The sequence below is a fragment of the Metopolophium dirhodum genome, chromosome 5 (genome assembly GCF_019925205.1).
Source record: "Metopolophium dirhodum isolate CAU chromosome 5, ASM1992520v1, whole genome shotgun sequence".
Classification (NCBI taxonomy): Eukaryota; Metazoa; Arthropoda; class Insecta; order Hemiptera; family Aphididae; genus Metopolophium; species Metopolophium dirhodum.
This window is the reverse complement of record NC_083564.1, coordinates 1379106-1403723: the sequence shown is the minus strand read 5'-3', so window position 1 is coordinate 1403723 and position 24618 is coordinate 1379106. Positions and strand designations below refer to the sequence as shown.

At 27.0% G+C, this 24618-nt stretch overlaps 1 protein-coding gene across 2 annotated transcripts in view; it reads left to right on the top strand.

Moving 5' to 3' along the window:
* The window catches only part of LOC132945961 (neuroligin-4, Y-linked-like), a 454653-nt gene that overhangs the window by 31679 nt on the left and 398356 nt on the right, over nucleotides 1–24618 (top strand). For both annotated transcript variants that reach the window (XM_061015804.1, XM_061015805.1), the window contains exon 3: nucleotides 20415–20512. The gene's annotated coding sequence lies outside the window, so the exon portion shown is untranslated. The remainder of the gene's footprint in view (nucleotides 1–20414; nucleotides 20513–24618) is intronic.

Below are 24618 nucleotides of genomic sequence, written 5' to 3'. Positions count from 1 at the left end.
CTGCTTCCGCCCATAACTTTGGGGGGAACGTACTTGTATTTGAGATGTAATTGTTCAATAAATATTGTGAATACGCTAGAACACGATTATCAGATGGACACTGTGGCATAAAATCTTCCATAAAACAACTCATTACTTCACTGGGACTGAAAAATGATCTGGTGTAATTATAATTATTATTTTTTGTAAAAAGTTTAGCACCACACTGTTTCTCGTAGCACCTCCACCGAGTAATACCGTCTTTTGACGTGTAAATTTAAAATGTTTGTATACTAGCATAATATGACTGCGGTTACTAGTTATCACTTCAATTTTCTCGGACATTTTTTTTGACACCGTGGTTTCAACTGACAGGTGCAGACTGACAGTGAACGGCTGATAGCGGATAGCGCTGAGATGAAATAATAATAATATCGTAATCATTACTATTTGATGGATTTAGTTCAGGAGTTCTCAAAAAATATCTTAAATACTTTAATAATATTTTTTGGCGGAAATCGGAATATAACCTTTGGCGGAAAACGGCCATGGTGATAACGGGCGAGGGTCATTTTGGCGGAAAACGGAAACCCCCGGCCGAGCGGACTAAGGCGTCGGTTGTGACGCACAGCGACGCTGGTTCAAATCTCGGTTCACAGGTGGCATTTTTCTTCGGGCAAGTCACGGTGTCCGGAGAGAAGTGCCGCCATCCCCCTACCCTGGCATGGTAGATACCCACTAAAAAATCTGCTAAAACTACACACACGTGTTCCACCTACAGTTCCCTCCCCTACAAAAAAAAAATAATAATTAAAAAAACATTCAAATTCATAAATTGAAATATTTTTTAAACGTGTATATTATAAAGAATAAAAATAATGTATACAAACAATTAAAATGATATATTTTTATTTTAATATTTTGTAAATATAATATATATTCAAATTAATAATGAAATATCTAATAGCAAATATTTTTGGTAATTATAAGTTTGAAATAACATAATACTATCATTTATCATTCTTTTTTGTTCAGACCATTTTATTTAAACATTCCCAATCCTAACTGAAAAACTCATAATATTACATTCGGTACTATTGATTAATGATTATTTATTTATTTATTTACCAATATTTGTGTGCTTGGTGATGTGAAATCGACATAAAATGTAGTGCCAGCATTATACTTGTATAATATTATCTTTGAATATATTATGCAGAAATTTATTTCAATTTAGTTATCTTCATGAATAAAACAACATAATATCCTTCTTTATTCTAGTACATAATTTAAAACAAATTTACTCAAACTTAAGATACTTAGTAATTTAATGTGTATATTTTATTTTAACATTTCAAAAATAAATTCCTTTGTACATTTTGTCGTTCATGAATATTTTTAGAGATTTCTAGTTCATCAGCTTTCTGTATATATATTTTTTGAACAGGTTTCAAAAAAATGTTCATTTGATTTGGATGGACTATTTAATACAATATATTATACTGTTTAGTGGTTTGCAGTTCTTTTAAAATACATTTACTCAATTTAAATATGTTTTTAATCGAACATAAATAATAGTGAATATTTTGCTCAGTTATAAAGAAAAATATTGGAAAAAAATTAATTAATTTCTATGATGACCTAATAAATAAAAAAATTTTATTTAAAAAAAATTCTTTAAACATATTTATTCTCTGATATGCAGTGAAAATTAATCAGCAATATTATTTTAGTATAATTTTCTTTAGACTTTTGCCATATATAGACACATAAATATAGTAAAGTTATAAACAAATACAATTATAAAACAAAATTAAATTAATGTACAAAATTAAAAAGAAAAAATACAGTTGCGTAGGTCTTATAATCTATATCACAGGAATAAATAAATGATTGGTATCAAAAATAATAATTTTTCACCTAACGTAGCCCATACATTTAACAATGTGACATGGCAAGGAGACTTTGTTAGTTTATAGTTAATGATCTAAGAAAATATGAATCAATGCCATATTGCTGTATTGTGGGATAACAAATACCGGGAAGACAAATCTTTTGTACAGAAATAAGGTGGAATACGGAAACCAATTTGAGCTAATATATCAGTACAAACAGTACATTACAAAAAACAAATATATTATTACGATTATAGAAACCATCTTACGTTTTAGAAATCATATACCTGGATTTATTTGTATTATTGTATTTAGCGATTTTGTATTTTTAAATCAAGAATATTTTATTATATTATGATCTCTCGTTATAAACTAATATTATAACATATTTGGTAGTTTCAATAATTAATAGATAAGGTACCTTAATAACGTTTCATATATTATTTTCTAACTTATGATTATTAAAATTTTAAAAAAATAATATCATTATATTTTATTTAAAAATAATATTCAAATGAGAAAACAAAAATAATACAATCTTTGCTATTGCTATGTTGTATTAAAAATAATAGTTTCTGTAAAAAAAAAATACAAACATAAAATATAATTTAAACTAAATTATACAGGTCAAATGTAAATTCTGACATTGAACACATTAAATAACAAAGATATGTAAATATTTTTATATTTCAGGTTAACCCATACATGTTATACACTACAGTGATATGAATGTGGTCTGACCATTTTCTTCATTACACTAACGAAAGGTCTTTTATTCGAAAAGCTTTTTCGTGGAACCCCTAAGGTACCTAATGTATACGATCTGAGTTACTATAGGTGGATTCAAGAGTGATAGTTGGCTTATTATCTTAATAACATTAAATTAGTATTTCTGCTACGTAAGTAGGCATAATTTTTAAATGTTCTTCATAATATAAGCAAATATGTGATAAAGTTCAAAATCAAAAGGCTATTGCCTATATTAATAATATGTGAATAACATCATAAATCAAATTATCGGTAATACGAATACCGGCCACAAATTTCAATCGATATTTCAATGGCATCATGTAGAATCTGCACTAGAATCTGCCGTAAAGCTATTTCGTTATTTTTAACGAACAAATTGTATTAGGTCGTATACATATATCCCGAAAAATGTATTAACCCTTCAATTTCATTAAAACATACTAGAATTCACTATTTAATAATCATGTTTCACTAAGGGCCAGTGTTGTACCGTCTACGGTTAAACTTCGATTACGCTTAATCAGCTGATAACAGATTATTTAACCGGGCAAATTCGGCCAATTAAACTCCGGTTAACTTTAATCGGAGATGATACAACTGGCCCTAAGTCAAGTAAGTATTAAATCCCATTATATTTTGTTGATATCATATTATTATTTTTTTTTTTTCCGTTTGAACCGACAGCAGAGGAGGACCTGTGTGAACACTACTACTCCTCTGCTATATCATATTATTTATTAAAACAATTTAAACGAAACCAATAAAATAGTAAATATCCATAGTAATTAATAAATAATAAAATGTTTACGTCATATTTAGCGATTAGATGTTTTTTTTTTTAATTTTTACGTGTACCTATATAATTGATCGCCTATACAATGTGTTAAAACACTTTTGAATATACTCATAATAATTGAGCTTGGCATGACAAATTCAACTTCTAATATCTGTCTACGTTTGAAATTAAATATGTTCAAATATTATCAACAGACATCAATGTTATTGTGAAATGTATTATTTCATTTTTTCATTTACTATTTAATGTAATGTACACACTACACACGAAAGTTGAACTCGTAACTGTAAGAAATTAAAAAAAAAAAAAATCAATTACCTTTATAATTTCCTCGCTAAATATTAGTACGGTTATATAACCAACGGTTTTGAAAACATTTTTGTTATTTCAATATATCCCAGAGTGATGCGTCTGCCGTGGCCATAAAAATATTTCGAAATATTACCGTCGCTTTATTATTTGACCCCCGAAAAAACACGTATTTATCTCTGCGCAGTAGAAAAACAACACGAGAGGGTATATTTTTACAGCTCTGCCGCGAGTTTCTAATCCCTCAGCCCGTTTGTCCCAAACTACATTCATTATTCTGACACAATGTACGCCAACAAAAGCACCAAAAAACATACGGGTTTTCCCAAACGTCCACGTATACACCCACTGTTTTCCTTTCATTTATACAATGTGTTTAGGGTATTTTTTGGTTAGATCACGAATTCGAAATAAATAAAATTGTTAACACATAGAAAGAAAAAAATATATATGCATGTATAAACGACAGAATTATGCAAATTATATTTATGTATATACTTTATAATATAACGTATACTTTAATCCTAAAGAGAATTTAGTTATAAATCATTTGGTTTTGAGATTTAGACATTAAAAAAGGAAACCTGTACTTAAGTATGTTCTAAAACACACTGGTGCACAAATAGAACAATAATATACACGAATGTATTGTTTTAATAATATTTGTTTTTGAAACTAACATTATTGAGTTCCTAAAAATTTGTGAATTCAATGTGAAAAAATACAATTTAAATTAGGTGAAAATGCAGGTTAGCCGTTAGTATAGGTTAAAAGTTTTATTTTATTTTTAATGTTTTATTTAATTTGTTTTGGTCTAGTGTAATTAATCCAAAGATGAAAAAAAGTAAAAAAAAGTAAATGTAAATACTTTAATTCAAAATAAGCCAAGTGGTGAGACTTACATTTTTAGTATACACATTTTCATATAAAGTACAAACATTAATGAAAAAAATCATAAAGTATACTTTATAATTAATAATATTATAAGTACATGAAATAATAACGCAGATTTTCACAGAGTTTAAAAAAATTATTGTAACCTAACCTTTTAAATGATTCAAAAACTATTCTAAAACATTCTAAATTGTAGACGATAAATTCTATATTAAATAATGTATATTTGATGCTATGATAAAAATTAAGTTATAAATAAAATGCAAAATATAGATTACCGTGTTTCTGTTCAAAAAACCATTTCAATAATAATTAATGGTGTTGAATTATTTTTTGAATTATTTATTGCTGAACAAGGGATATTACATTTGAAAAATAATTTGATTTATTCGTAAATATATACCTATTATATTATTATGTACAAGTATGCGGAATGATATTTTAAAATATTTTCGAAAACCAATACATTTTTTTTTTTAAACTTATAACCTTAATTGTATATAGACATAAAAATGTATTTTTATAAATAATATAATAGATTAAATAGGTAGGAAAAAATTCAGATTTTTAAATAGTAAGATTTTATAACCATACATTTTTTGAAATTGTGGATGTGTATCAAACTTGGAGAGTTAAATAACTCTATAATAACTATAACTATAACTAACTACTAACTCTAAAGTATCAAAGTTATACAAATTAACTAAATTGTTGTTACAATTAAAATCTACCTCTGAGATAATTATTAGAATTCATCAAATTGTAATTTAATTTTACAAAAGTCCTCTATCGTTATTCATTCAATTCAAAATATTATAATGTTATTTTTTGCAATTATTTCTTACTTGTTTCGTTTTTTTTTTTTTTTTTTGAAGACTGCCTACGAAATTTCTTGTCGTCAAATTATATTGCATGTGTGGATTGCAAAAAAATCTAATTAGGGGCGCGCTTTAAGTCATTGCTAAAATAAACTCTTTCAGGAAGCCCTTATTTATTTCCATATACGCGTATATTATAATATATATACTATATAGTATATACACACATTTCCATGCATCGGTATTTCATATTTATGGTAATTCTGTTTATCCTTGGTCCACCTTTGTGTTAAATTCAAATCCTATGCCATTTTTTTTTATTTCTGTTTCGAGAGCAGATGTAAATTAAATTAAAGAACTTCCTTTCAAATATCTTTCAACATTTCCATGATTATTATAGGAATTATTATACTGCACGTATGTGCTACTTTTACATCTGTACGCAGCCTCCATCGAATTCGAAAGAAAAAAAAAAAAGTCTTATATTTTATTATATTTTCCGTGAAATATATTATTTCTATCTATCATTTCCCTTTATTATTAACCACCACGTTCGTAAATATTATGCTGTGATTTTATTTAACTTGTTTCATACTGCTGACGTTTTGCCTCGACTATTTTTCATACAGATACTTTGAAAACTTTTGTCGTCTGCACATTGCATTAATTACCACTATATTACCTCATGAGAGAACTAATTATTTTTATTTCCGTTGAAAACTTAATGTTCCAGTATTTTGGGTCGTTTTTTGTTTATCATAACTTCTTATTATATTACACGGTAACTTTTATATAAAACACAAAACGCCTTCAGTATACCTACGATCCCAGATGTAGACAATTGTATAGCTTATTCATTAAAACGTTCACAAAACGTACTAATATAATATTATTATATTTTATTTATCTAATTTAAAAGTTATAGCATATTGGTAGAACTGGTGTTTAAGTCTTCTGCGTACTTCATTGTTTTTTGGACAGGGTTAGATATAATCGTGAAGACGTTCTTGACTTGTTTTGCAAACTAGATATTATACTATAGTTTATTATACACTTTCGTTGTACTCAATTCTTTATTACAGAACTACGCGCACATAACAATCAGTCGAAAAAATTCATAAAAATGTGTCAATACACAGCTGACATTTCTATAGGCATCGACTCCCGAGTCCTGCATTAAGTATGACGTGGAACAAATTTAGTTTCCTGTCTCAAAAGTTGAAACCATCGGCGCACACGACAAATAGCACGTCTGACTATGTTGGCTATAATTGCATACACGAAACCCTCGTAAACTACTCTAACGAACTCTGCGTGTTTATTAGTAGCTTCTATATTTTTTTTTTTTTTTTAATCTCTATCATAGCTTTTTCGTGTATGTGACTACACAAGTAGAGCTCTTTGGGCCGCAGAAGTCACGTTTACGTTCATATATAAACATATACGAATAAAAGTTGTCTAGAGTTAGCTTATATCAATTTAAAACAATGTGACCCATAGGCACTTTCAGAAGACAACAGCAAATAGTACTAATGAGAGGGTCCTGCTGTACTATATCAAACGAGTGCCCCGAAGGGTTTCTATTATGTTACAATTTTGGATTCTATTTTATTAGTGGTGGACCTAAATAATATCAAAATAGAATCTTCTAGTCTCAATGTTCTTGGATTTATATTAAATTAACTACCCACTGTAGTTAACACGAGTAAACCTGTTTTACCATCAACCACCAAAATATGAACATACTCATCATTATTAGGGTTACTATAAAAATTGTATCACTGAAGTTTGGTTGGAGAAAATTTGAAATGTTATAAACATTGAATATTGTCCTAGTATCGAGTTATAATAATTATGTTAAGTAAAATATTAATATCATTATTCTCAATTAAATATGAAGTTATTGCGAGTCTAAATTAATGCACTTTAGTTTATTTTTCCATTTTTTAAAACCTTTTTGGTTGACTATAAGGTAAATGTAAAGATGTTCTTTTGTGTTATGTCGATGAAGTACATTATGATTTCGATCAGTTATTGATTTTTTTTTAAATCATAAAATGTGAATCATTAAATTTGATTAAATATTGAATTAAATTTTCAATTTTCAATATTCACATTGGATGGACTGAAAAGAAATATTTAATTTTCGTAATTTTTTTGGTAAATGTACTTAATTTACTTTTTAGAGTCGTACAACCGTTCGGTAATTTTAGAACCACTTTTTGGCATCAAATCAACACTCGTTGGCGATAGATTTCAACGCCAATAAAACGTATTCCAAACACGCCCCGTCTAATGGATTTTTGTCGAACAATCTCTCGAAAATGGTTTGGGGTGCACAATACAATCTATATTGAACGGTTGCAATGTTGAGACGCCCTGGCCCGAGAAACTCTTGGTTGTATATATATTATATAATATGTATATCCGTGGTATGCTCTAAGCATTTCAACCGCGTAAAAGGCTCCAGCAATTACGGTTGAACTCAAAAAGTCACTTATCCGAATCTGAGTAAAAAAAAAAAGAAATAAAAGAAAAAACCATTATGCATTTTCGAGACTTACACGTGTTATTATCGGAATATCTCAATTGGATGGATAATGTAGACGGAGTCAAATTTTATTATAACTTAAAATCGAAAATCATTAAAGGTTATCTGTGACAGGCAGACTACCCATGTCAGTATTCGGGGTAAAATTATTTTATATGATAAATATTTGACTTTTGATGGGGTGCTGGAACCTTAGGTTGTCATTGCGGCATTAAACTACATTATAATATTATAGTGTATAGTCAATAAAGATGTTTATATTTACCCATTTAAAATGTTATAATGGCATTTTGATACCTCATAATTCGTATGAAAAAAGTAAAATTCGACCAAAAAAAACATTGGATAAATCACTTCGGGGTTCCTCTGTGTTTTTTTTTTTGGTGTTTGTTTTTTGATCGGGAAAGTATCGTCATTACAGATATTATAATTATTTTTTAAACATTATTTTTGACGTACTTACATTTACACCAAATTGCTTAAATCGTCATTTAAATAGTTTTGTACCTATCATTGGTCAAATTATTTTCGTTCTATTTAGTATTTTTACTGTTTTATATTCAAATGAATTTCATGTTCAGTTCACCGATATTCTCGTTGTGTACGTTAATTGTTCACTTCGTGATTACTGATTACATATATGACAGTCGACAGCAATTAATTAATTTATAAATAAAGGCACTTTTCTAACAGTGCTGCATTGACTTACATAATTGTGAATTGCATCAAAAGGACAATTATCATAATTACATTATTTAAACAGTTATGTATGCTTTGAGTAGGACTTCCGACTTCCTAGTAAACTCAATGAATATATTTTTGTAGATTCGGGGATTATGCGTTTGAAGACAATGAGATATATTCATGCGAAAAAATACATTTAATAAAACTTGGATAATTTTTATAGTTATAATGGTTTATATTATAATTATTGACTTTAAATTATATAATATTATTGTACAATTTATGTGTTGCATATTATAAAACGTATATGTTAGATTCTGAGCGGAGCGAGGAAACTAGTTGTTTTACAATGGTGTTATTTATTTTTTTTTTTTATATCCTGTATACAAAATTTCTACCAGATGGAGTGCTTCAATTTCAACATATAGCACCTCATCTTTTAGAAAATTAGACCAAGATGGTACTTTAGAGAGGTAATTTTTCGATTTTTCTCAATAGTTATTTAATGCCACGGGAAAAAACTACTGATAAATTACGAAAAACCGCTTAAAATGGGATTTTAGTTTCTAACGATTTGTTTTTCACCGTAGCAACGAATAAAAAATTATAATGTTATAATATTAATTCTACTTAAGTCTTAAAGGCTATAATAAATAATAAAAATTTAAAAAATCCAGACTGATAAACCGTCTCCGCTCAGAATCGTTTTTCTTATACAATGATATTATACCATTGAATTCAAGTTTAATACAATCCATTATACATTGTCCTACTTGTAACCTACTGTACAGCAGAGCGACATCCACTTACTTGCTTTTTTAAATTTGTTCTTTTGACGTTACGATTGAGTTATTGAGGAAAGTATTAATACCTACAAATTAATGTGTGCAATGTTACAAATCATGATGTATTTAAGCTCATTTCAGTACCGTTTTAATTTATTTACTGAATAGTTCGAATAGCAAGTTGATGCAATAATGTACTAGACAGTGCTCACTGGTCAGTATATAAAATGTGTCCCTGCAAAGTATCTAAAGCAGAGCTGATTTGTTATGATAGGTTCTTTTTTTTCAATGCACCACAGCCAGCCATGTTATTATATATTATGATTTGTGTGATTTTAAGTGTCATTCAAGCAGATAACGCGCCAAAAAATATTATAAGTAAAATTAAATATACGATAAACCCATTATAATATCATAATAATGTGTTAATATATTGTTGCTGACTCGAAATCAAACGAATAATTTAATTAAACAAATATTTATAATAATATGTATATGAGTATTGAATACGTCAACTGTTAACGTATTCTGTTACCTAACTTAATTTATCGCAACTATATTGTAACCCTCAGTTAGTCAACACTGACCTGCAGTTCAAGTTAGACTTACCTATACTATCTATACTTGATCCGAAACTTACTGTTCCATCAAGAAATACTTTATCCGATACAGTATTTAATATGCTAACATACATAATAAAATATATCATGACTTATATATTATATTTTGATTGTTAAATATAATAGACACACTCTCACATAATAGTTTAAACCGTATTGTTCGTGCACTGTTTTTAATGAAAATAAAGTAAAATATCACAATACTACTATTTTTCTTGAGATATTTTTCTTTTCTTTTGCTTTAATAAAAAAAAAAAAAATATATATACATGTTTATATATTATAAAGAACCGGGTCGTTTCAACCCTTTAGAGTTATTTCTTTTGTTTTCTGTTCATGGTTCATTTTAGTCTTTCTGGACTGAAACAGAAGCTATACTAATCCTACGATTGTAGGATATAATATAATATAATTCTTTTACCTAGTCAAAATGAAATGGAAATGCTATTAGTTTAATGAAAAATATTAATAGTTCCAAGTACCAAGAATAATAAGTTACATTTTTTTTCTATAAACGACGATGGAAATATACTCTATTCAAGTTTAAAATAAGTTCTATTACATTTTAAATTGAAATTAAAAGATACAGACTTAGAAATCTAATTAATTAGTCGTTAAATGTAAGTAATAAAAATAATTGTTACAAAAACATGTATTTGTTTGGTTGTAATTTATAAAGATGTTTAAACAGGATATAATAACGCATATAAATGAGAATCGAAAACGAATTATTTTATTTTATTCTAATTTTACACAGAGTGAAAATTGACTAAAACGTAAGAATGAATAATTACGGTACCTATACAAGCTGTTTATAATAACTGTCAGTGGCAAAAAAAAAGATGTTCTTGCTCAAATAGTTTTAGATGGGCTATACCTCTCATAATATTGTTATACCTACCGATGAATTGTCATATTTTCCTTTCAACGATACCCACCCACCCATATTTAAGGTGTTGCCTGAGCAACACTTGGGACCCTATGTTACACGCAACTGAAGTAACTAATTATTGCGTTGTACTTCATTAGTCATTACTCATTAATCGTATGAGTGTAGATTGGAATAATTAGCCAGTGAAGTGTTAGAGCCACTGTTGCCTAAGGTACACCACGTAGAGGTTTCTTCTATGTACCACAAATTTTCTCATAGTTTTTAGTGCCTTATAAAATGACCCCTCTCAGAGTAGAATAAATGTATGCAAGGATAAAACAGTGGAAATCAGAGGGTGGATTGAACCAGCAGACACTTACCACCAGGGAACGAGTTTCAATGGCTCGTGTAGAACACATTAAATCGACTGAGAGTGGGAGTTGGAAGATCTAAAGAATACACGTGGATATGGAGATACTTCTTGCCACTGTGGAACAATACGGGCGATGGAACGAGGACCCTGAACTCCAAAAGACTTGATTCTTGCCAACCAGAAAGCTACGGTATGTGGCCTAGTACTGGCGATCTGAAAACTTGTAGTCAAAATACTAACCCTAACGTATTTCATTTTATTTTACTATATTTTATTTGCCTGTATGATGTCTGACACGAAAAAAAAATAAGAACTCATTAACTGTACTGTTTAATTAACCCAATAATAAAAAAATAAATTATGGAATTTTATACAGTCATACTTTTTATTCAAAATGATTGTAATATAATACATTAATGGTGTCAATAGGACATTTTTCTTTACCGGAAATTTCTTTCAAACTTATAAGCCAGGTACGCCAATTGCTTGCAAATTATACACATTCGCACGCTAACTCTTAGATACAAAACAAAAAACAACTAGGTTAGGTTATGTACTGGCGTTCTGAACTTGACATTTGTTCATACGGAGAAAAAATGTACGTTTGCATTATATTATTATTGCATATAGTATTATTATTATGAGCCAGTGTGTGTGAGCACATTATAATACAATATGCCATAATATTATTAAATACCTACGAGTTTTTTTTTGAACTTTACCTGACTACAACTGTGATGGCTTTTGTTCCGTAAAAATATGTTAGGAGCACGATCGTGTAAGTTCACAAGATAAAAATGATCGCAAACTTGTCACTGTTGGGGGAATAAACAAATACATCAACTTACACATACATTGGCGGTTTATGCACGGCCACACAAAATGTTATGTGTAGTGTAGTTACCGTTTGAATAAAATATCATTCAAACAATATTATATTATTATACATACATAAGTTTTTTTTATGGGCGTATTACATGTTTTTGTTTTTTTTCTTCGTAGAAATCATATTATGAATTGAAAATGTGGGTAAATGTATGTATAGTTAGAAACGGTCACTTGAACACGTATTAAATTGCATAGCGACTAATACATTTAATAATATTATTTAGTTTATATAATAATTAGTAAATGTAATAATATTATTTAATTTTATCTACAATAGCAATTAAAACAGCGCAGATGATAAAAAAAAAAATCCTAATAAAATTACGTGAAATGTGTTATACAAATTACCTGTCTAATAAAAATAAATTTACCTCGTTTAATCCAATCAATTGTTTTTTTTGTAATACGTTTTTATTTTTTTGCTTATTGGCGCATTTCAATTCGTTTCATCGATGTGTTTGTTTGAAAAAAAAATGTCGTCGAGAGTTGGATTAACATTTTTAATATACCAACTCTCGAATAGGTTGTATTTATATATCTATAAATATTAATAATAATAATAACAATAATACAATTATTAACAATATTATAGTGACTTGTAAGCCTCGCAGGGTCAAAAGAATATTTTTTGTTTTGTTTGCTTAATTTTCACATTCGTCGCACGTAAAAAATAATAATTATTGTTTATACGTGCCATCGCGTCGACGTAGATTTATGAATATTTTTTTTTAGCTTCGATAATAATAGAACTTCTATTGTTTTCATAATTGAGTGGATACTGCGTACGTTTACTCCAGTTATTGGTTCAGTGTACACCAAGAAATAATGATGTAGGTATTAATGCAAAGTTATATACTTATATAGGATACATTCAAATTACTCTGGTCCAATACGGCGATATTAATTGATTATCGGTTTAAACGATGTGTGTGTATAATATTTAGGGTTAAAATTCAAATGCCTTTAAAAATATCGAAAAATGCCCTTTCAAAAAGTGCATATACGACTTAAAACTCTAAAAAAAATCCTAAAGAATTTCCTGGAAAATTTCCCCGGAATTTCCCCAGTATTCCTTTAAAAATCAAGTTTGTGAATCGTATTATTAAAAAACCAGATAACCTTAAGTTGTTTTATAAGGTACAATATGCGTATTTATAAATTCAATTTTTATTCGTAATATTATAAATAGAAATAGGTAGGTTAATAAATAATCTAAAAAAAAATAAATTATGCTCTTTAACATTAAAAAATTCACTTAAAAATGCAAAAAATGTTCTTAGGATATTATAGTATATACTTGAAATATTTTTGTATTTCGGAAAGCATCGTGTCAAGCATTCCAGAAAAAAGATTCAAATGCATCGAAATCCGAGCCCTAATAATAATATGTGCATAATATGTTAGATGCTAAAACAAAAAAACAAATAATGGGCATAAACAGGTATGTGTTAATTCTCATGGGAAATTGCGTACGATTTCACACGCATCTTAAGACGAATGCAGTAGGAAACAGAGCATGTGACTATATTTAAAATTATTATAACACAACATGTCGCACTCGTTATTTATCAATAAGCACTCGCTGCACACAGACAACAGACAAACAGAGCAGTAAAAGTGTACATATTAGATCTGTGAAATTTAATTTCAATTCAAAACAGTTAAATAGGTATTTTAACTGTGTTTAGCAATATTACAGGTACATTCAATTATCTTAAATAAAAAGCACTTTTTTTAAGAAAAAATAATCAATTTCTACAATACATATACAATATTATTATCAATCATTATTTTATCACTGTACATTACCGGTGGTATACGCATTTTATAATAATTGGAAGTAAACATTTTTGGCAACGTATACATTTTCACGCTACAAGTGCACTATGAGAACGAGGACTGTGTAATATTAGAAAAATATGTATTATTTAAGTTTATATTATAATTTATAACTATTAACATTTCAGCCATTATGTCATTTGATATTATTTAATATTATTATAACAATATAGATTCTATCATTTAACAGCAGTATTTTTGAGATATTTATCATAATACGATACCGTTGTATTATAATTTATAGTTTGGTACTGCAATTTTCATAAACTATGTTCATTTTGTTATCAAGCAGAGTAAATTTTAGTAAATTTTAGTAAAGTTTTTTGTGGCTGGTTTAGAAATATTCTTTTCTTGTGTTGCTTAATAACAGTGTTACAATAAAATCTTAAATAATTGAAATTTTAATCAAATTAAACATGTCAAATTGAGAAAAATATAGCTTTATTATGAAAATGTTATGTGTTTATAGGTATTATTACTTCTAGGAGTGTAGTTGGAATACACATAGCAATTAATTAAATTTTATTTTTTTGTAACAGTGGCATGTCTTACAAGCAATGCAATAAAATTAATTTATATTTTATTCTATTTGCAATGCATTTTTTTCTGAATAGCTTATACGTATTCTTACTTTTCTTTGCATGATTATTCTATAGTTATTTATATAATAAATTGTAATAGCGTATACGCAACTTTAAAACTTTGTGAGGAATTCACTATATTTTTACATGCCTAAAATTGGACGGCATCCCGTATAGGCAAACTAATGGCATCCGTGTGGATATACGGTGTACATTGCCAATTTCTTTAAGATGTGATAAAATAATAAACTAGAAACGTATAAAATTTGTCTAGTTATAAAAACAGCGTATTTCCATTAATTGAAGAATCCCTATAAGTGTTTGATTTTAGAAACTTTTTAAAATGTTACTATACCGAGTGATTTATTCTTTATTGGAATTGATTTTTCAATCAAATTTAATATTTATTATCTTATTATATCAATATTTACTAAAAAAACATACAAAAAAGAGTAGTATTCAATTAGTTTGTATCATTGATATTATTTTTCATTAAATTGTTGAGTTTAAAAACAAAATAATATATGGTGAAAACATTTTTAGTTTTCATAAAAAGGATTTTATAATATAATAACTTTCTTAAATAACTTTTGTTAATTTGATGTTATTGAACATTTCGTTTACACAATTACAATTATTTTCGCCTTTTTCCATAATATTAAAATAATACTATTATTGTATACACTTAGGCACATGAATCACTGTAATCGTTATGTCATTATCATATTTTCTTCGATACTATTAAATAGTGTATAATTTAATTATTTGAAAACAAATGTAAATCGTATTGTAAGTACTTAAAATGTATTGTTTTTTTAATTTTAATGTTAATTCATTCACTATAATGCCAATTATCTGAAAAGTGGTAGTAAAAACCACTCCCTTGTATAACTGTTGTAGTTAAATGCAGTGTTGGGAATAGATAACTAAAAAATTATCTAGATAAGATAAGATAATTTTAACAAAATATTATATAGATAAAAATAAAGATAACATAAATGTAATTTATCTAGATGAATATAATTTTTTTACACTTATTTTTATTGTTTTTTAGTATTTTTGTAATATTAGATTTATATCAATATAATGACATAATATTTATAATAACAACGAATCGAGCCTATGAAATACAGTTCTACGAAGTTAATTTTAATTTATTTTTAAAATGGATGGGGAAATAAACCTATACCTAATTAATTTGAATATGCTTACTATGGCTTGTAGAGAACGATGTGTAATGTAAGCCCGCTTGTAGGTTCTCGTATTATCGTAATACTGTCGTTGGTAATAATAACAAGAAATATATTCTTCTAATTTTATGAATGATTTATATTATATTAGAATTTTAGTAACATTGGTTTTATAATTTTGTAGGGGCACTATAATATTTATCTAGATACGCCCATTTTTTATCTAAGCTAAACATTAGATAAATCGTAACATAATTATCTAGATACTTTAAAAGATAATTTATTTCAAAAAATCTTATTTAGATAATTTATCTAGATAATTCCCAGCACTGGTTAAATGTACTTGGTAATTAAGTGAATTAGTAATTACATTATGTTATATGTTCTTACTAATTAATCATATTTGATAACCTTAATTTTGAAATTTTCCTTTTCATATATTATATTACGTTTATTTTTATAGCTTTTGAAATTAACATAATATATGTATATGTTTTTGAACTGGGTACATATATTTTGACTTTTCACCAAACTATCGTAAGATTTTCGTTGTCATATGGTTACTATTATTAACAACAACATATTATTATAATATACGTTTTTATTAATATATGATTCACAAATTTTCTTTGGTGTGAAAATATCGAGTTGTTTGTGACGTAACTTTTTGTATGATATTTGATGTCAATGATACTTAAAATTCTTGTCATTAATATTAATCAAACTATTATAACGAATAGTTCACTTTTAACGTCTAGACTTAAAAGATTAATTTAATTTAAATATTCAGTCAGTTTTACTTAATAGTGTTTCACAAAGAATGTGTATTTCACAAGAGAATATTAAATGCATAAACAAACATATTATTATATAATTTATATCAGTTGAAATGGAAAATGTTCCATTAGATAAAACCTAGCTTAAGAATTAGTGCATGATAATTATATTTTATTTCTTATTTTATTCTCAAGAATATCTAATTATAATGTAACTTTTCATATAAATTGTTGTTATCAATGATATTAAGATTTAGACAAAAATTATGTTACTTTCATAATTAAATTGAGCAACAGTACTATCTAGTACAATAATACTATACAAAAAAATAAACTGACGATCAAATAAAAAAATAATAAACAGGGATAAAAAAATATAAAAACAGTTGTTTTTTAAATATATGTAATTTAGTTTATTTATTGTAGAAACGTGTCAATTAATATTATGGATATAATATAATAATTATATTAACTATATATATACATATTATTTTTAAATAAAATCAAATAATAGTAATATTATAACATAGATTATACATAACAGTATTTTATTTTAATTAAATATTGTTTTAAAAATATGAATAAAAGAAAAAATAATATTTATTATTTCTAAACTCTAGATTACTTTATGAAATTACAATTGTATGCATAGGATATTATATTGTATACATAAGCTGATATTGTGATAAAAAAAAAAAATCAAATATAACAACAATGGAACTAGGCAGTATTACATTTTAAATGCAAAATAGTGAAATAAATTTGATATAGAGAAATGGCCGACATTAATTTTGCAAATACCTAAATAAAGTGAAATAATTTATCAATCATGAATACTTTACTATACTCACACCTTATGTGTTATTTCAATTTCATTGGTACAAAACAGTACAAATTTAGTACACCGTCTATGTAAGGTTTAGTCATTTGATTAGTGTATCAACAAATAAAGAATTTTTTTTAACTATAATCTCATTTTAAATAACCAATATTGACCAAATTTACAGTCAGTATGTATGTGTACCAATAACAGTCACAGAGCTTAAGTCACCGAGCATGGATTTTTGTTTCATATCACGTTGTGTAAAATATTGTAAGTATAAATTCAATAACGATTTTCACAGTATCCTATTGATAGTTCATCGATCAGAGTTTATTTTAACAGGAATCCATGCAAATAATTTGCATTAATTTCTGCATGTTATTTTTGGTTTCTACGAATCGCGTTCAAATGCATTTAACATGCAAATTTAACTAGACCATGCCCTACTAGGTATACATGTTAAAATAATATCTTTTAATTTTAATAATGTTTTATAATATTACCATAAACTATTATTTACGTCCACGCTATATTGAATAAAATATTGTAAATGTTTTATCAGAATTAAATTCAGAACATTTATTAATATTAGGTATTAATTAATCATGTATTTATGTTTCAATAATAATTATAAACTAAAAATGAATTTATTATAGTGATGACTGATGAGGTATCTTAATACACATAATAATAAATTAAAATATAAATATATAATTATTAATTAATGTAACTAGAACGTTTTCAGTTACAATTTGTAAATTGTTGCCATATAAAAAGATACGATGTATCAGTGTGCAATCTTTATTCATATTTATCGTTTGTATAATATTATAAAATAGTTTTAAGTCATTTGACTATTTAGAATACAGTATACAGTTTTATCATTGCAGCCATTGTTTAGCTTTCATGTAACAATTATTATTTAAATTAAGAATTATATTATTTTAAAATAAGATCATACACAATAAATGGTTTTTTCTTAAATTTTCCAACATATAATGATGATGAAAACAATTTTATGATAAATTCATAGCAATAATAATATATTTTTTATAGAATAACAATTATTTGTGTTTTGTTAAGGAATCTAGGTCTAGTGTTAGAAAGTCATGTGTTATAAGGTCAGATATTATAATATTAAGTGTCATAAAAATCAAATGTTATAAAATATATTTCTCATAAAAATCATATGTCATAAAAGTTATGTACCTATTATAAAAATTACAGTAGATATAAAAAATTGAATTAACTATATATTATGTGTGAATTAAAATGTTAATGTTAAACAATTTAAAAAAAAGGAATAATTGTAAAAATGTTTAAAATTTAAAATTTGAAACAATTGCTTTAAGAAATTCTTTTATATCATACTCAGGGTTCTGTTCTAATCGTTTACATATATTTTGTAGTCGGATATTTTGGTCGTTTGTATTTTTGGAAATGGACGTTGAGTTTGTTATTAAGCGTTCTACGGTTACTTCTGTTTCTTTCTGCTCTTTTTGTATTCCTCGGATAACAAATAAAGATAACATTTAGCTAAAACGATTAAACGATAAGGAACATGTATGGATGTAGGTACTCTAATAATATTATATTATAACACATGATTTTTATGAGAAATCCGTTTTATAACACATGACTCTTATGAGACTTAAATTTATAACACTTGACTTTCTAACACATGACTTTCGAACACTTGACATAGTACCTTTGTTAAGACCTGATGTACTAAACGTGAGCAGTTCACTTATGAATTCGTTCTCATTTATTGCTTACAATTTTTATATTCTAAAATTGTTTAAATTTCATACTTTCCCGGAAAAAAAGAATTATAATTTATTCCCACATAACTATTGAAAAAAATACACTATACAATATAAGTTTTGAGTTTTACATATGGGGCAAATTTCCAAAAAATAAATGTAAAAAGAACATAAAGGAAAGCTGTTATAAGTTGATGTAAAATTGTATTATTGTTCAGTTATTTTACTTATCTAATTGATTTTGTACATGACATTTTTATTTATTTTTTTACTATATAAGGAATCAAATATTTAAAATTTGTGTCAAATAATACAATAAGTAATACAAATAAAAAAGATACAATGACGACTTGAAAGAATATGATGTCCTTAGACACTACTTAAAACTTTTCTCGAATTCATTAGTTTATTTATAAAGGATCCATTAAGAAGGTATCTTGGCTATTTAAGCTTAGGCTGACGAGATAGATTGTCAAGAACAGTGATGGAAGAAAAATCTTATATTATATTATGTGCTTTAGGAAGGTTATTAGAATTATTATGAAATTGTTGTGATAGGTATCATAAGGCTAGCGCGGGCACTTGAAGCATTTTAAAGTCTGTAAATACTTGTAAAACTATGGAAAGTACGTTTAAATTAAACTAATATATTCTGAATTACCAGCGTAATCAATATAATATTATGTTATATGTGTTTGATGTTGGTATAAAATCTACCATATTATGTATCTATTCATGTTTTAGACGTATTGGTTATGTTTTAAGTAATTATTGAAATTGTCTTATAACCTAATTCAACGAATGGCTGATATTCGTATTGTTTATTTCTTTTACAACTTATTGAACACTCATTCACCTATTCTCATATTAAGATTAACATACAATCACATATTTAAGATAAAATAATATAGCTTAAAGTATATACATTGTTTTACACATTCAGAAAACTCACTACCTACATTTTTATTTCATATTTACTTAATTTGTGTACACTTTTTTTGTACTAAATTAAAATTAATAATTTACTGTAACGGAGTATAATAAATAACTAATTAAATAAAAATCAAAACAAAATCAGAAATTTTTGTATTTTAATGCATATTATATAATATTATATTCATTCATATAATATTAGAAATAAAAACGTACACAATAATACAACCAATCTTTAATTATAATATTATTCTATATAATATTAATTATTTCCATTATTAATTTTTATATTACAGACAAAATAAATAACTTGAAAATGTGCTGAATTAATATTGTGCTGACGACGTTGAGTACGTAGCTTCAACAGAAGACAAGTCATTCAATTATTATACACGTAAGTGTTATATTTTTATATTTTTATCATAAATATTGTAACGTGAATATTAAACATACATTTACGTTTTGAATTATTTAAATACTAATAATGACATATTTTGGTAGAAAGTAAAAAAACATTCTTGGCTCTGTTCAGTAAATATTCAAAATGCATATAAAATATAAAAATAGTTTTAGTACAATTTCATTATGTTTTTAGTATATCAAACGGGTTAGGTCGATATTGATAAGTTATCAATGATAACTATTATAATTATTGTTGTTGGTGTTAATTTAAACAAAATACTATAAATTCTGTTAGAATGAATATTTTTTATGGTTGATTAATCAATATTATAAATTTATATTATTAGTTATTCACATTATATACACAATATTATAGGATAAATTAATTCAGTAGTTTGGCGCGGCGCAGTGGCTGCAATAAATCACGCAATGTAATTTCGAGGAATTGATGTCTATTTTAGTTCCCGGATGGGTGACCACCCTGGTTCGTAGTGACAAAAACCGTACCACAAATACACGTGTTGCTAACCTACAGTTTCAACTGTACCAACCTTAAAAACCGTACCAACCATACCAACTGTAATCCCTACAATAGCTAATGGCCATAGTTGCCGGGCTCAAGTAAAAAAAAAATAAAATTTAATTCAGTCACTTTTTTTTCAATTTCTGAACTATTGTACTATAGTAGGTGTGGTATACTATACTGATACAACAATAGCATACACTATGTATTAGTCAATTAATATAATAATTGTTGATCTCGTATTAACTAATGTAGTAATAATTTAATAATGTTATAAAGTTATAATGTTTTTAAGTTATAATGCAATGAAAAAAAAAACTTATAACTAATATAAGTTTTGTATTTTTGTTTAAGTAATTTAAGTGGTTAGAATGTTAGATAATGACTTTAACTGTTGTTAATAATAGTCCATACATAATTGATTGTGTATCTACGCTTTACAACAACTACCAATTATGCCTAATCGGTAAATTCGTCCAAAACATCTTGGCATGTATTTACGGAAGTTCCACTCGACGTGTAAACGTCAAATTTCTACTTTTATCACATTTTGACTTTTGCATTCTGGAGGCGATTTGTTTTTGTTTGTCATTGTACCGTGGTAGTCGACCATGACGAGCAACGTTTCCAAAAATACGCTTCCAGAATGGTAATTAGATACAGAAAGTAAAAGGGCCCTCATAACCCGGATGGGGACGGAGAAAGAGAGTTGAACGGAGAATATAATAATAATATGTCTGTTATACTATTGCATTCAACTACTGTCTCAAGTTAAATTGAGTTGGTAAACCAAATTAAAAGTGACGATATTTTGCAATAAACACGCGTCGTAATGAAGTTGTAATTCATGTGTAAATGTAAAATGGCCTATCCACGTGTCATCTATGTCTGAAATCTAATACGTTCTGCTGCAAAATGTTAAATTTTGTTTGACTGTTAAATAAAAACACTGGGAGTACAACTTTCACTACTCCGGTCTCTTGACTATGTATTATTATTATAATTTTAACATAACTGATGACGGCAATATTTTTGTACACATTTTTTCTGTTTACTTAGAAACTTTTGATCGATTGTGTTGAAAACTTATTCTATTTCCTTTCTTCTGCAGCGTCAAGTTTGAAGGTCTCACCACTCAAGTTTTGGCCACAATCATACACTTCCCCTTTAATATTATGTACTCAATTTGTTAAAAATCTGATTGTTAAAAAACGAAAAACAATAATCCTACTGACCTTATACGAATGATTTAATAAAAATTAGATGTGATCAAAGTTTTGAGAAATTAATTGTTGAATCAAAAATAAACGTTGTTAGCTATTGTATTTGAAATTAACAATTTGAGGTTAGACAACTTGAAATTTCAAACTAAGATTAGATAATTATAAAATATTCTATTAGGTATGATTTATATATTTTATTAAAAATCATTATACAACATTGTTTGACTAAATGCAATAATTAGTTGTTTTCAGAATAAATTGTATTATTCATCAATGTGGTCTACTGTAATTTACTATCATAAAATATATAATAATAAAAACACTTTTTCGTTTCGATACGACCAAACTGAAGCAAATAATCGGATCCAGTGTCGTGTTTGGTTCGTTTTTTTTAAACCTTTTTACTTGTTTGTAACTTAACGTTATCTATTTGTTTGTATTTTATTTTTCATCTTTTCTCCTTCGACATAGTTTAGGGCCGAAAATCTGGGTTTGTGATTTTCAAGATTTTATTTTACTACCCGTAGGCAATACGCGCGTGAACATAGTGTTGGTTGGTGTCCAAAAACCATTTATCGTATTTGGCCTTTTGTCACTATTACACAAGACACCACTTTTGCAGCCGATTCTCGCACATAGTACCTAATGATAAGCAGTTATATTCGACATATCGACTGCTGTCATCTTCAATCCACACTAAAATAATTAAATTTCTAGTTGATTTATAATATAGTTCGCTGTTAATTATCTCGATGCAAATTTTACATTTTGTAACAAGTAGTGTACATTAGACAAAATGTATCTACGTAGAAATATAATGTACTTAGTTCAGTGTAAACCCATTTAATGTCAACATTATGATAAATGCATGGTCTTATTCTTCATCTGTTCGAAATGTATTAAATATTCTATTATTGTGAACATATACAAATAATATATCAAAACTATATCATACATTTTAAATATATATTTTTTATATTTAACTACCTTAGTAATTTGGATTTCATATAAAATGCTAATAGGTAACAAATCAAATAACCATAAATTATGCACTTATTATATTTACATAATATAATATAATATAATATTCCTTATAGGAAGTCAAAATTAATTGGAAACATCGACAATAGTATTGTTACATACATCTATATTAATTATATGAAAAATATTTTCATCTACTATTAACTAGGTATCTAATGTAAATATAGTTTTAATACATTACTCTATATTTCTATAAAATATAACTGTAATTTGATTTTTTTAGTACATTTTAAAATATTAGAAGATAGTATCTTATAATATTTTAAAGACACATTTTTTTTGATTTATTATACTAAGCAATTATTATATAATATACGCGTATCCACGTTTTGGTTAAAATTAATATTTTGTAATTTATTTATGTTAATCTGAATCTGTCAGTTAACAGATTTTATCCTGGCATTATTAGATATTGATTCGTTGCCAATGTCAATAAAAGATTAAATATAAAACAACATCCAGTGACCCAAATATTGGTGGTTGTTTAAATTGTGGTCAATGTTCATATATTTTTTCAACATGAATTAATTTTTGATTAAATGTAATAAAATGAAACAAGATTTTGACTATTAAACTATCGTTTAGGAGTGTGTTTTTGTTTACGGAATAAGGAAGTGTCTGTACCGTTCAGGGGTTATTTTATCATGGGGAGAAGTGACACAAAATGATAAACTACTAGACTTTTGCAACTACCGAAGTGGTAAAATGGTACAGTTATATAATATCTTTGTTCGGATCGCTTCCGTCTAATTACTTAGGCACGGATTTTAGGAGAAACAGCTATAGTAAAGGGAAAACTACCCATCCTATCGTTGCTAACCATCGAGCGAAATGTGCTTTTTAGGCACGTCTACCCGGATATGCACGAGCACAGATATTATATTCGCTTTACAATTAAATTAGAAGACGGAAAGAGTGGCGAAGGGTAGTTTGGAGAATAAGGGTATACCCAAAAACTTTGACCACTGCAGAAGCTCATGTTCACGTTATTTCCGAAATCGTATTCTACCCACGCACCATGTGCAGTAGTTCATGCTTCGTCGTCGTCGTTTAAAAGGTACTCAGTGAATATTGGTGAGGACAAGTCAAACGTAAATCCAAAGCCTGCTAACGGCCAGTATTATTCGAACTCGGAGATCGGTGAACGATTTGTCACTCGCGTACTTGGACACGGTCCGAGTACGCGCCATCGAAAACTTGAAAACTTCGAATCCATGTGCACAGCCACAGTTGCCTCCCAGTGAACCTTTACACTTTTGAACGGTCATAAGCGGCCCTCGTTTTATCAAATGCTGTGGAATGACAAATACG